Source organism: Parasteatoda tepidariorum, chromosome 5 (genome assembly GCF_982258835.1).
Source record: "Parasteatoda tepidariorum strain Cologne lab strain chromosome 5, Ptep-v5.0, whole genome shotgun sequence".
Taxonomy (NCBI): domain Eukaryota; kingdom Metazoa; phylum Arthropoda; class Arachnida; order Araneae; family Theridiidae; genus Parasteatoda; species Parasteatoda tepidariorum.
In genome coordinates, this window is record NC_141759.1 from 102,836,724 (window position 1) to 102,849,644 (window position 12,921).

The 12,921-nt window shown below is 27.0% G+C and overlaps 1 long non-coding RNA gene across 1 annotated transcript; it reads right to left on the bottom strand.

Annotated features, from left to right (window-relative positions):
• Positions 1–7,228: 7,228 nt before the first annotated feature.
• LOC147809920 (uncharacterized) lies at positions 7,229–12,048 on the bottom strand. The gene is made up of 2 exons (XR_015433893.1): positions 11,454–12,048; positions 7,229–8,133 (listed from the first exon to the last, which is right to left on the bottom strand). It is a non-coding gene; the product is annotated as an uncharacterized LOC147809920 (long non-coding RNA).
• Positions 12,049–12,921: the final 873 nt, after the last annotated feature.

Consider the following 12,921-nt stretch of genomic DNA (forward strand, 5'->3'; position numbering starts at 1 on the left):
CGCATATGGTAATAATATTGTAATAAAAATACGTGATATTAGAACTTGAAATATGTGATATCTCAACTCGAAAAGCGAAAATATCTGCTTAAAAAATCATTTAGGTTTTCATTAACATCGGCACAAAACGTGTAAAAAGGTGATTATTTAATGTTGGGATTCAACTTCAAGATTCATATCACATTAAAAATATCAAGATCTTCATAACTTTATGAAAATACGATGTTTTCACTGCTGAAAAATAACTAGGGATTTTAGAGGAAATTAGCACAAATATAGTGCATCAAAAATTGATTACTTAAATGTGCAATTTGAAACTCAACTGGCGTAATAATGTCTACGTAAAAATACAGGATTTTCAAATCATGTGGAAAAGCATAGAAATTGCTGTTTAAATTTTTTTTTTTTGGATTTCTGATAAAATTAGCTTAAAGAAAGTGCGTTTAAATGTGATTATTTAAATTTGTGATTCAACTTCGAAATTCATAATATTTTCGTATTCATACTATCAACATTTTAAAGAAAAACTCCACCTATCGGTACTTGTAAGATCGAAAGGTCTCTTTGATTTATGATGAAATTGGTAAAAATAAAGCTGGTCTCAAAAACTGATCACCAAAATTTTAAATTAGCATATCATTATCGTATTAAAACATTGGGTTTCTTTAAACCTTGTGAAATTCCATACAATAACTGCTGAAAATGCGATTTTAGGAATGACATAGATTTACTATAAAATCTGTGAAAATTATGGGCGTCAAAAAGTGATTTAAAATTTTACACATTCTCTTCTTTTTTTCTTTTTTTTTTTGAATAATTTTTTGAAAATTTCATTTTGTTTAGGAGGCTTGTTAGGCCGCAAGCTGTGCACCCCTAGTTTTGCAGATACTGCATGTTATATCACACAAAAATCTTCCGTTTCATTACCTGTCATTATTTGTCAGATTCACTATGCTCTCAATCGATGTCATCTCTCATTCAAATTTTTTCATTCATCAAAATTTAACAACTATTAAGCCAATAATATTTTATCTTTGATTTTGAATTAGGGCTTACGTCAAAATTAACGATCGCCACAGGATGGCTAACTACTACAAATAGTGATTAAAACTTTAATTGCCAGTTGCCACCTTTTATTAAAAATGTGAAACATGTGCACTTTATTATTGGTTTTCTTGTTAAATAAATATGGAACTAATATGAATACGTCATAACACTTAGGAAATTATTTTATTTCACACTTGTTTTTTTAAATTTTTCTGCATTTTTCAATTGTAATATTTACCATATTTTGAGAGATGCTTTAAAAGAAATGCCTGATATTATTATTTATTGACAATTTTTAACCATTTAAAATTTTCTATTTTTGAAAAAGTTTATACTGTTGAAAATGTTACAACTGACTGTTGCCAAATTTTCCTAATTTTGCCCTATACCATCTAAGAACTCCTGACTATTTTATGATGCGCATGGGCTTCAAGGATTAAAAATTAAATTGCCCTGCATATCCCATATTTGAAAAAAAAAATTTTAATAAAATTTTAATTTTGAAATTTTTTTTCATTCAGTTAGAAAATATAAGTCTAGGTATGTAAATATATTAGACTAGATAGCTCAATAAGAATACCATAAACCTAGGATTTATCTGAGTGAGGAATACCACCTAGGATTCAATCAGGATACAATAAAATATCAATTAAGGGTGCTTCAAATTGTTAGCTAAAATTTGCAAGATACTGCTGTGGTTTATTATTTTAATTAATGAATGTGAACATCGTCAAGCTTTTAACTTTAAGTTATTCTAATTTTATGTTCTCTGGATAATTCTAGGTGGTGCTGTTGCAGCACAACAGCATTTTGATCCCAAGTTTTTCAAACGATCCCGATCTCAATGTGGCCTGGAAGCGACCATTCAGTTTGCTTTTCACTCTAATTGGGAAACTGTAGCAACGCTTTTCACTTATATGTGAGCAGAAACATTGCCCCCACCGCCTGGGAATACTCAGTTATTTTCCTGAGACCACTTCACCTTCCGATTACCAGTCTCTGTTACCTCTTTACAAGTAAGTTCCCATTGTGAATGCCTCATAAATTTATAGATTAAATGTTTGTTAAAGCAGTGTGCTATGTACGGTGTGCAATATTAAGAAGCAAGTACCTTAATAACATTTGATCTAACGGTTGGATTTTCATGCTCTAAGGAGCTATCTTAATCAAACCATTAAGATAATCTCAATGAGGCTATCTAATTAAGATAGCATCTCAGTAAATGAAGATTCAATTATTAAGTAAAAAAATATTGAAGTATTTGCTTTCTTAATATTGTTACTTTAGGAATGCTGCAAATATTGGTCTAAGTTCTTTAAAAAGAAAGTAAAAATTACAAGTGAGTTCCTACTGTGGATCCTTCATAAATTTATAGATTAAATGCGCTTGTTAATTGTGTGTTATATACAATGTGCAAAATAAAGAAGCGAGCACCTTTATAATTTTTCATGCACTAAGATGTTATCTTAATAATTCTATTAATTTAGCATCTTAGCACATGAAGATAAAATCATTAGGCCAAAAGATATAGAAGTGGTCATTTTTTTTATTTTGCACACTATACTTTTGCTTTTTGTCTGAATCTACTAATATTATTTTAAGTTCTTGAGAAGAAGGAAAATTAAGAGTATTTAGTTAAGCGTTTAATCGCGAAATTCAAACTTGTGGTTTCGTACATATTAAGTCGTAGAACCACGGTGGATAGAGCGTTCGGCTTCCAACGAGGTTTTGAATCCCAGCTATATCTGGTCGAAACGAATTCCGCATCCAGGTTGCACTGAACACAGTGCTGACGTAAAACATCCTGAGAGGTTGACGGATCATGGGTCCCCTTGCCGCCAGGCTGACCGTGGTAGATTGTCATGATTTTCCTTTCCACGTAACACAAATGCTGGTGAGTTCCATCAAAAAGTCTTCCACAAAGGCAAATTTCTCCCAATACTTGATCCAGGAGTTCCCCCTTCTTCTGGACTGGATTCCAAATTACAAGGCTATGGAGTTTAACATTTGTAGTCATAAACCCGAAAAATTGGGCCTGCTGTTCAACGATGGTTATAAATATTAAGTCGTACATTTTGAGAAACTTGCATTAGCCGTAACTTTTCCTGGTGGGACAGCTAACGATACGTTTTGTTAAAGCACCATATGCTCGAATAATTTTGTGAAGTCAGCCTATGTTTTGAGATTCTTTCTAGATTAAAAGTTTGCATAAACTTGCTTTAGCTATATTTTTTTCTAGGTGGGATAACGAAAAATTTTGTGGTGCCAACAGTTTCCTAGAACTTTTGGCAAAAATTTACAGTTTTCTTGTACTAAATTAGCTAAAACTTGTTTTGGCCATACTTTTATTGATGGGTGGGAGAACAAAACTTTCTGTTAATATAACGATTTCCTACAATGAATTTATTATTTAATCCAACAAGGTTGGCAACTTATTATAAACTATAACAAAATAAATTTCTAACATGGTAGCTATCGAATATGTCAACGGTCATCTATGAAAAGGTACCCCATCATAGAATCGAGTTAATATGTCTTATATATACTAGTGAATTGGAATTTTATTTCTGTAGTGGTAGACACACTACACTGTGTTAACAAATTTGTACATATAAACTATCAACAATCATGTTAACAAATTTGTACATATAAATTTGTACACTAAACTATATATTTGTACATCATATAAACTATACAGGCATTATACTGGTGAATATTAATTATGCAAATCAACGGTACTAAATTTATTAATAATTGTTTTACAAAAAAAAATCTTTTGAAGTAATAATAATTTCATATGAAATCTAATTGTTTTCCGTGTGTTTTACAAAATTGATTGTTTTTATGGAGAGCTTAAGTTACGTCATAGAATTAATCGGTATTTTATAATAGAATACCTCATAGTTATAGAAAAAATTTCAACTTATTGCTGCGTCAATTTTTTGGTTTTTAAAAATATAACCAAAGCTTCTAGGCTTATTTTTTCTGACAGATTTTGAAGATGGTAATGAGCAATGCTTATGAAACATACTAAATTTCCTCTCATTTTTATAAACTAGGTAGGATAATGAAAATTTTTGTAGTGCCGACAGTTTCCTGCGACTTTCAGCAAAATTTTACAGTTTTCTTGTACTAAATTAGGTAAAACTTGTTTTGGCCATACTTTTATTTATGAGTGGGCGAGCAAAACTTTTTGTTAGTATAATGATTTCCTACAATGAATTTATTATTTAATCAAACTAGATTGACAGATTATAAGAAACTATAACGAAATAAATTTCATTTGCCTATTTGCTGGTTAACTTCACTCAAAACTAATTTAAAATAAGTTCAACAAAATAAATTATTCCATAACCTCTCTATTAGTGTAAAAAAGTGATATTTTTGCATATATAATTAAATGTCTTAGCTTTTCAGTGTCTTTTATTCTAAAAATTTTAGGAGGCCTTGTAACTGTATAAATAGATATTAAGCAATAAAGTGAAATTAATTAACAGTTTCAGTATACAACAATTAAACTTGAAATATTGTAAAAGTCTTGAAATCACGTAACACGAGGTATTTGACAAGTCTGTTCAAAATCATAGAAGACGCTTTTCTGTCCTTTGGCAGAATTTCCGATTACGAGAGAGACTGAATATGAACTTAAAAGCCTGAAATCTGAAACTAAATTGTTAAAAAAATTATATACTGGGTTGCTTGTACTAACCACCTTTAGTATAGGGCTTTATAGTAGCCTTGTCAAAAGTAAAAATAAAATAACTTAATGAATTGGGATATGCAAATTATGCTTAATTGGGAGATAATTTAGTTTTTGGTGAATAAAGAAATACATCATCAAACTTCTTCGAATTTCTTGCGAAGACAGAAAAATAAAAACAACAAAACCAGTTTGATTGTCTGATAAAAGTTTGAAATATTCACAAAAATCACGTTTCAACTCCTTTCCATTTTCTTTGGCAATCAAACTGGTTTAGATGCTTTTAACTTTGCTTTCCTTTTGAAAGTGATTCGCTGAACTTGAATAATGCATTTAAATTCTTTCTTCACTAAACTATTTATTGACGAGCACTAATTCGTTATTTTTTTTTACTTCATTGTTGACAAAGGTTTCAAAATATATATTAAGAGTGGTTATTACAGAACACCTTTCAAAATTGCTTAACAAACAATTACGCATACAGATAATTCTATAACCATTACCCTTGATATATATGGTTTCCTATAATTCTTCCAAAAGTTTAAACAAAATAGTATATAGCATTAACATAACTATTATTTCAGATAAGAGAAGAAATCTATCAAAATTGAAGATGGTACTTACTGAAAAATCAAAACATGTTTGAATGCCGTCGGAAAGAATGAGTAGTTTGAGTGTGATTTGGAAACTCCTCCTAGTTCAATCAGGTACTGGTTTTGATATTTTTCATCTTACTTTTGATTCGACAGTTTTTATCGCATGTTTTCTTTCTTCCTCTCATAAATAATGTGACTCCACTAATATGCATACATATTTACTTGATCAATATTTGGGTGGTGACTATGAAAAACTACAGTGCAACAATCTTCTAAGCTTTACAACTCTTTTATAAAAAAAGCTTTGCTGCTTTAGTATTTAAAAGAAAGAATAATTAACTAATGTATTAAATTGATGAATTTTTGCAGTGGCCTTCCATATGCTAGATTGCATCAAATAAAATATAAAATTAATGCCTTACGTTTTAACTAATATTAAAAAATGTAATAAAGATTCAGAGCATTTGTGTGATTCGAGTGAAATTTTCAGATTATTAACAAAAAACAATAATAGAATATTCATTTCGTTGTAACAAAAATAAAAAAATTGCAAAACAATTTAAAACAAATCATGTTTCTTGCTCTTAGATGGTTCACATATGATTATTTATGCATTAGGATAAATTTAGGATTATGATTTATGGTATATTGGCACTAGTATATGCATATCTTACCAATGACGCCAATTCTAAGCTCGCAAATTTTTTATTCTTCAAAAATATTCAATATATCCTCCTATAATGTTAAAAAAATATTCAGAGCCGTATAAGCATTTTAGTGTTTTTATACCGTAAAATAACTGTTAACATAATTACAAGCTATTACAATTGACAAGTAAAACAACATAAAAGAATTTAAGTAAATATTGTAGAAAAAGGAGTATATACAGCCTAATTTTAAAAATACGTGTATAATTATTTTATTCATATATCAAAGATGAAAAAAAATGAAAGAAACTTAATATTTCAAGTACTGTCTTCTTTTTCTTCATTCATGTATTATTAATCGAAAATTAATATCCTAAAGCAATCATACCTAGCTGCGCTGTAAAAAATGTCGAGCTATGTTGCGCCTAACATTGGTATTCATTTGCTGGCTACATAAATTCGTGTTCAGTTTTACTATATATTAGTGCTTTTACTATATATTAGTGCTTTCACTAATTCCAGACAACGAGAGAAGGTTGCACCAAACATGGGTATTTTGAAAGAACCTAATATAAAGTAAAGAGACAATAATATAAATAAATTTTATATAAATCAAATTATAATTTAATTATTTAAATTTATGAAAATTTCAAAACACTATTTTTATTTTAAATGTGTCATTTAATATACATAAATATAAATAAACACATCTAAAATTAAAAGTTTTTTTTAATTTTTATGGATTTAAGTAATTAAATTATAATTTGATTTATGTGAATTTGACTTAAATTATCGTCTCTTTTTTTATAATAATTTAATAATGATGCTAACCTTTTCTGCTTTTTTAGCACTTTCAAAATATTGTCTTTCATATAAAAAAAATTTTCTTCCTTCAAAATGATTTATTTAAAATTAAAATCATTTTTTTTCAATTCATTCGTCAAAGAACCAAAAGATGCTATAGAGTTAATACCACTAATGTTTTAAAGAGAATTTTAATTTTAGGCTCATTCAAATTCTTATTAATGTATTTTGAAATTATTTAAAAATGAAAATATTACTTTCACATGTAAAGATTTATATAAAAAAGTAGACAAATATTGTATTGGTCAACCCCCAATCTCTAATTAAGGAAACATTCCAATATTAATTACATTGGCGTATGGAAACATTAAATTTGAAGTTAAGAAATGTAAAAATAATGACATGGAAATATTAACAAAAAATATACAGATCTAGATCGATATTCAAACATAATTTATTCATTTACAATCACTTTGATGTTTGTATACATACACAGAATGTAATAATTTTGATGCAAAATCTTAAAATTTAAATATATTATAATTTTTATACAAATCACAGCATTCATCAAAAAAATACATAATATTCACTCAAAAATATGATAGAGTGTATGTTTTTGTTACTAAGAGAGTGCATTCAATTCAAACTTATTTTTAATTTACAGTAATTTAAAAAAAAAATTATGTTACCTCAATGTTTACAGTTTTAAAATTTGGGATCATCAAAAAATAGTTTTCAATATTTTAACAAGATATTAAATTTCTTGATATGCTCTGCCTCATATGAATTAAAGTTTACAATATAACTAAATCACTTTTTTACAAACATAATTTACTACTTGATAAAAAGATTAAAATTTCACTCAGTTTGGAAAAAAATTACTGTCATTTTTTTACATATTAGTAAGTGATGGTGAGTATTTGATAAAAAGCAATATTTTTATAACATATTCATTATTATATATTTTTCTGGCGCTATTACTTTTACTACATCACATTTTTCAGTCGATTGTAAGAAAAACAACAAGATTTAAAAAGATTACAAACAAATTAAACTTTGGAGCCTTTTCACAAAATAATGTTTTTTCCAAACACAGGTTCTTCATTCTCAGAACTTGAAACTATATACATTCCTTGTTTGGAAGTTGTTCTTGAAACTAGTACCTTAGAAGTTTGAAAAAACTGTTTATAACCTTCTAGAATTCTGGTAATTTCGGAAGAGTAAATAGTTTTATTGTTTAATAGTTTAATAGTTTTATTGGCTTTGTACTGGTTATGATAATATTTTTTCCTAAGCTTCTTTCTTCATTAAAAGCATTCAAGTTGTTGGCGCCTTTGTGCTAATGAAAGAAGATTAAAAATAATGTAATTTATGGCAATAAAATGTATAGGAATTGAAGTAATTTCACAGAAGAAGCAAAATTTTAACCCTTATATTTTTAAAACAGGGAAAGATCAATCAAATCAAGGCATATTTTAATTACTTTTTTTAAACCACAATATTTAAAAAAATTGAGAAATTGTCGTTCTTATGTAGAAAAGATTTTAAACATTTCACAATCTGAAGCATTTTTTCGAGACCAACTATTTACAACTATTGCATATTAAGGCTCCTTTCACCAACAAAGATCCTGAAAAGGAAAGTTTTGATATTAATGTAATTATTATTATTTTATTATTAATATTATTGAATTTAAAATATTATTATTTTTTTGTTGTTGTTAAAATGAGCCAAGGCATCCATGTAGAATTTCACCTCAAGAGAAATTTTGAATTGAATTTCATGCAGGGCTACCCCTCAAAATATTTGCAGAAGGTACTGTCAACTGTTAAAACATTAAATGAACAATGATCATCACTTCCATAGATCAAAGAGTTCGTGTTGAGTCTAAAATTGCAGGATATGGTTGCTGATGAACACACAAGCAGTATTCATGTGGATGGTATTAAAACTGCACATGTTTCTGAAGATTGTCTTATTAACTACAGTTCTTTTGTTTCATAGAAGCAAATATAATTCAGAATAAAAAAATGCTATTATAATTAAAATAAAACTTTTTTTTAAAAAAATTATTTAAAAAAAACAACTTTAAATATTATAAAGAATACATATGACCTTTTTCATGATCAATTGTAACGCTCGATTTTATGTTTATGTTGTCTTTTCCCTCGCTCACAAAACGCAAAGGTAGGCTAAATTAATATACATAAATCTACAAAAATAAGATCGTGTTTCTCAGATACTTATCCCTTTAAAGAAAGCGAGAAAACTTTCTTTTTCGCAGTACCTATATTAAAGCTTCCCAGTATAGATGCCCTATATATTCGTACATTTAATACCTATTAAAATTGCTTCAATTCCCAAGAGTGTCTATAATTAAATACACAGCATCATTGGTGTCAATAATAATATGGCAGTTTTTTACATTTCTCCTAAACTAATTAGTGGCATTTCTCTATTTTGCTTAAGGCTACAGTGGACGTTCAAAAAAATTTTTTTTAGTTTTTGTGCTACACTAAAATTTTTTTTTATAACTTATGTATTCTATCAAGATATGACCTTGCAAAAATTTTTGTAAAAAATATTTGGACCATTTTTGAGAAATTTAAAATTTTTTAAAAAAAATTTCATCAATTTTAAAATGCTCCCAGCAGCTTAAATTAAAATTTTTATTTATTTTTTTTTAATATTCTTTTTTTAGAGATAAATGTTAAAAGCTTTATGCATTATATAGGAATTTTCCTAAATTTATTTTAAATTTATGACCAAAAAACAAATTTTATGTAGATTTTTGTTTCAAAATAAAGGTCGTTAGGTACATGAAACCCGATAACTCTTTTATTGCTTGTCATAAAACAGAAACAAATGCATAAACTTAATCTAATATACATATAAATAACTAGAAAAAAATTTCATCTCAATAGGATGAAAACAAAGTCGACTGGAACATTTTGAATACGTGAAACATAACAAAATTTCAATTTTGAGAAAAACAGCTTTTTGTGTAAGAAAAGGGGCGTGGCTTCATAATGTGAAAACGAAACTGCCCTATAACTTCTCAAAAAATGACGAAATTTAAAAAAAAAAATTTCAGTTGAAAAAGCAATGAAACAAGTGTCTAAATATGTCCAAAAAAAAAACCGAAATTTTTATCAATTTTTGGCAATATAAAGGTCCACTGTAGCCTTAATAGTTCTAAAATATATACCTTATTGTTTTAAATTTTTAATTAGTTCTTATTACCAAAATTAAGTTGCATTGGCTCCAATTATATTTCTTTACGCTTCTCTCAAACGAGTTAGTTCAATTTTTCCATTAATTTTTCGTTTTAGTACTACACTTATTTTTTTTATTTAAATTTTTACAGATTACCAAAATTAAGCATAATTGGATTCGATAATAATATGACTAATTTTCATCGTTCCCTTAAAAGAGCAAGTACCTCTTCATTTTGTTTCTAAGGACATAATTTTTGTTTCAATAAAAACCTACTACAAAGTGCATCATTAGTGTCAGTAATACAGTGGCAATTTTTTATGCTTGTCCTATATAAATTAGTACTATATCTCCATTAATTGTTCTTTTCATTACATAACTTAATATTTTTATTTCTATTACTCCTTATTTTAAATTATTTAGTTTCATAGATTCAAGTTTTAAAATCACAGCTTTAAATAAAATAAACATGAATTAAATTTAAAGCTTGTAGTTTTTTATTTAAGGTTTAAGAAAAACTTAATAGGACCGTGCCTTTTCTAACACTGTCATTGGAAGTAAAATTTAAACGTTTTTGGAAAAAAGTAAGCCAAAAATTATTTTGACTGTTACTCTTTTTTACAGTTGGTTAACTAACAAAACTTTTTGTTTCGATTCTATATAAACTAATATTATCTATGATTAATAATATTAGATTTCGTATTTTCTGATATTATTTTGCGTCGCATTTCGTTTTTGGAGTAAGCAAGGGGAAGATTTAGACGGTAGTAGAATAATTCGGCCATATAATTTTACATGATTCCTTGTATTCTTAAGAAAGAGAAAAACATGGAACAATAGTTTTATAATGTCATCCCACGTATTATTTACATAACAGTACAGAAATACTATATAAAATTATTTTACCAAATTCTGCTGCCATCAATTTTTCTCCCTCTTATTCCAAAGTATACTTTGTGACCAGTTGGTTTTTTGGAATAAATATTTCAGATTTAATAAAGAAATAATACTTGAGCTGCTAAATTTTTGTTGGTATTTTTTCTATCTTTTATGCAATGTGTTGCTTGATTAATTTTATATCATTAATAATTTTCAAGTGTTTATTTTTAATTTTAAATGAATTCCTATTTTTTTCAAATGAATTAACTTAATCTATCTTGGCAGTTTTACTAACTCTTGTCACCTCTCATTTTGCTCTAGCCATTTGTAATTTCACAATTATCATGCATTGTTCAAATTTTGAAATTATATAATAAAAACCAAACTATATTATTAAAATTAAATTTACATTTGAATTGAGGGAAAATTTTAACCACCAAAAAAAGTTTTTTTTTCCTAAAATCCTAAGAATCCTAAATCAAAATTTTTTAATTTTTAAATTCCCATTTTTTGTAATAATTGACACAAAAAAGAACATACTTTAAAAATATTCAGATTACTCACTTCAACAAATATTTCTTCCTCTTCTTTTTTCACTGAAATTAAATGGAGAAATACTTAAGTAACTTTATTCTTTCAATATCTGAAATTTTACTTAACAAAATACCTGGATCCCAAATGGAACGTAAAATTTTTCTAGGGTGTGAAACCAGGAAAGTATCTAATATTATAAAAATAGCCAGTAATTTAAATGCAAAAATAACTTTACATGGGCACATCAGACATTTTCTACAATTCCATAATTATTTAGAGGTGCTACATACTGAACCAACAATCTTATCCAAATAAATTACGTAACGTTTTAATTTTAAAACCGAAAAATAGTAGTAGTTATTATGTTTTATCAAATGTAACTTTGCACAAACATATAATTGCATAGGAGAATAGACGGAAAAATATTTAATTTCTTACATCATCTTTTAAAAGCTACCTTTAGTATGAATTATCAAAATTTATCTACAGTCAATTAATCTTTTGAGAACATTTCTATAATAAAATAGATTTTTGTTTAAAACAATTCCATTTCCCGTGTTTCGCTATTTATAGATAATACATTAAGAACATAAATAGATTTAAGAAAAAGTTGGTGTAACGTGTAAGCATTTTAAAACAGAGCTTTTTATAAAAATAAAGTCAAAAAATAAATAATCAGAGGCTGGATTCAAGTCTCTGATATTGATGAATTAGCCATAGAAAAAATTAGCCACATAAAAACTTTGTTTTCGCAAAGAATATTAAAGACCTTACAGATTAAAATTTAAACAAGCTTCTTTTCTACATTCATTTAAATTTTTTGTATTTACACATTAATGCTCTTCAGTTAAATTTTAAATATTAAGCCAAAGAAATTTTTACTATTATCATTATTTTACTATCATTTTTTTAAACATGATAAAAAAATATAGGGGAGAGGGGGGCACATGTGAACAGGGGGCACATGTGAACATGGTATGTTTTACCAATATGATTTGAAATAAAAAATCTCGAAAAATTTTCAATTGATGGCAGTACTAGTCCTACCTCTTTGAGAAACTTTCAGAGCAATGAGACATTTTGTCGGTCTATTCTGACAATTTCTTTGTATCAGCTGGTGTTGCATATATTATAATCGCTCGCTTCTCCAAGTGAAAGCATAATATAAATCAACTAATAAACTAAAATTAACTATTGCAGATCATTATATGAACATTCAGGTAAGTTTATGACAATTATTCTTTTTTTTTACTCAATTAAAAGTTCATTATTTTTCAAGTTAGGTTTAAGAAGGATGATGGGGGCACTTGTGAACAAAACATCTGGGGCAGATGTGAACAGTTCACAAGTGCCCCTACATAGTATTAAGATTATTATCCTCATGATATTATAAGTTTAAAAAATATGTATGCATTTAAAATTATCATTATTTAATTTTCCATAATTAATTTATTAATTTTTCCTTAAAAAAATTTTTTTTTTATTAAATGGTTGATCG